The following is a 2964-nucleotide window of genomic DNA, read 5'->3' on the forward strand; positions in this document are numbered from 1 at the left end:
TTTCATGCAGTGAGTTTTTTATTGCTCATTTCTGTTTGATGTCCTGTGTCATGTTGAAGGTACATCGGAAATTTCTACCCACAAATGTTGCTGAACCCAAAGAGGGAATCAAGAGACCTAAGTTCAAACTATATGATAAAAGTAAAATTTGATGAGCAGAATGAAAGGAGATGTGATTTTCATATTTTAGTCATCAATATCTGTGATACTATTTTTCAAATATGTATATTGTGACATAAACTCACACTGACCCATTATATACTGAAAAGCCTTTTGGGGTGGTATATCATGTTTTAATATTTATCAAAATAATAAATATTATTGTAATAATGATACCAACTAACATTTATTGAGTAATCAGCATGGAAGGTTCATGGTACTATGTGCATTATATGCATTCTTTTTAAATCTTTTAAATAATACTATGACCTAAATGCTTATTTCACAGGTAAATAAACTGACACTAAAGAGATGAACTTGCCCAAGTCCGCCTGATTTGTAGACCCCAAACCCATGTTGTAAACCATTATTTGATGCAACCCCAGTGACTATTACTGAATTTCCTCACAGTAATTCAAAGAAAGTTTATACAAGGAAAAGAACTATTCTAATGGTAACCAAGAAGAATATGTTCACATTTGTTCAGACATATGCCAATTTCCCTTTACTCTTTATTCAAAAATCAGTAATGCCTGTGTCATAGATGATTAATTTCAGGTTATGTGGCAGTAACAGCAGAAAAAATTCAAAGGAATCTGACATACTACTAAAGATATCAAGAGACCTTGTCAGCCTCTTTCAGCTCAGTGCTCCTCAAATATTAGCACACAAGAATTACCTAGAGGGCTCCTTAAAAATCAGATTCCTTCGCCTAATCCTCAGAGATCTTAATTCAGTAGGTATGGAACAGAGTCTGAGAATTTGAATTTCTACCAAGAAACCAGGTGATGCTGATGCTGCTGGTCTGTGACTTTACTTTCAGTAGCACTGGTTTAGGTGATAGCATTAATAACCTCCTATCTGTAAGTTCAGTTTTGTCAAAACAGGACAAAATCTTTAGTGGCCATCACTGGAGAGCTTGTTTGAAATGGAAGCTGCAGAATGCAACCACCATAAATTCTTTTTCATCTGGTAGCTTGCAGGCCACACTTTGAGAATCAGTGCTGGTCTCTGAGTCAGTGAATGAGAAACCTTGATGTACAGTTGGAGCTTCCCCACCCACTTTTACCAATGAGGGTCTGGAAAATACCTGAGGTTTTCTCACTACTGTCCCATGAACTTATAATAGTTTAGTTCTTTGGGTGCCCCTTGTATCAGGTTATATCCTCATGTTCATGACTCAACAAATACTTTATGTCTTCATGTACTAGACATTGTCCAAGGTGTTGATAGCACAGCAAAGAACAAAACAGAAAATATCCATGCTTGCATTAACTTACAATTCTCTTCCCAGCTCCCATTCCAGAACTCCAGTTATTTGGGGAACTGCAAACTTCTAGCCTCATGCCTACAAAATCTTTCCCTGCACTGGATCTTATTTTTGGCATCCCTGAACATCAAATGGCATTATGATATGATGTGGATAACCCATTAGAAGGCAAGGATTGTCCCTACCTAGCAGTCATACTCCCATCTTCCATTTTCTTCCAATCATTGACCCCTTGGAACCAGAATTAATTAGGCCTCCTTAGACATGAAGATTTTGAATTATGGCCCCTCAGATGATAATTACCCCCTTAGAAAAGGTTCATTTTACTCAGTCAACCTCAGGTCACCCTTCATTTCTGTCAAGCATTCCCAACCTGTGCCAGGCCTACGATGGCAATCGCAGACTACATAGTCTTCTTATCTCACTCTTCAGATACCTGCTGTGGTAGAACTGTTTCAATTTGTAAACTATTTGAGGGACAGTTGGGAGCCAGTGATGCTGGGAAGCAGTGTGAAGAACAGCAGAAAGAGTGTGTGTTTCAGAGAATGTTAATTATACCACCTAACATTTGTGTAATGCTACACAAGTTAAACATCTTTGAGACTCGTTTTTCTCATTTAGTAGAACAGCTATCATCAAGTTGGTTAAGTCCCTAACACAGTGCCAGCCATGAGACAGAACTGAAAATGGTTGGTCACTGTAGTAGGTTACTGTAAAAGGAATCCTAATTCTCCACCCCACCCCTATTTCCCTGCCCCTTGTATTTGTCAGCTCGGGCTGCCATAACAAAATACCATATACTGGATGGCTTAAGCAATGGACATTAATTTTCCCACAGTTCTGGAAGCTGGAAGTCCAAAATCTCAATCCCAGCATAGTCAGGTTCTTGTGAAAGCACTCTTCTTGGCTTGTGGATGTCTGCCTTTTTGTTGTGCCCTCACATGGCATAAAGAGAAAGAGTAAGCTCTCTGATGTTTCTTTTTAAAAAGGCACTCAGCCCTTCACAGGGGCCCAACCTTCATGACCTCATTTAAACCCAGTTATCTCCCAAAGACTCTATCTCCAAATAACATCACATCAGGGGTTAGGCCTTCAACATATGAATGGTGGAGTGTGTACAATTCATTCTATGTACACCTGTACAATGTGACTGTGCAGTTTGTCCATCAACAGGTCATATCTGTTCCTCTCTCAAACCTGGACAACATGAAACTTGATTTGGCCAAAGGAATGTAGCAAATATGAAAGAAGTCAGTTCTGAGTCTTGGCCTCAAGAAGCCCCATGAGCTTCTCCTTTCTCTTTCGGATCCCTGCCAGCTGCCATATGAATAAGCATGAACTCACCTGATGGTTGATAGAGACCTTATGGAGCAGAACTGAGTCAGCCTAGATATCTTGGCCAAGTCCTCAGATATATGAGTGATTTCAGAGTAAACCAGCAAATTGACCTTGTTGACTTGCTGCTAAAACCAGGTGTGACTGAGCCAAGATCAGCCAGCCTGATTCCAATCAGCAGAACCCACAAACTACCTACA

Source organism: Pteropus vampyrus, unplaced genomic scaffold (assembly GCF_000151845.1).
Source record: "Pteropus vampyrus isolate Shadow unplaced genomic scaffold, Pvam_2.0 Scaffold7, whole genome shotgun sequence".
NCBI lineage: Eukaryota > Metazoa > Chordata > Mammalia > Chiroptera > Pteropodidae > Pteropus > Pteropus vampyrus.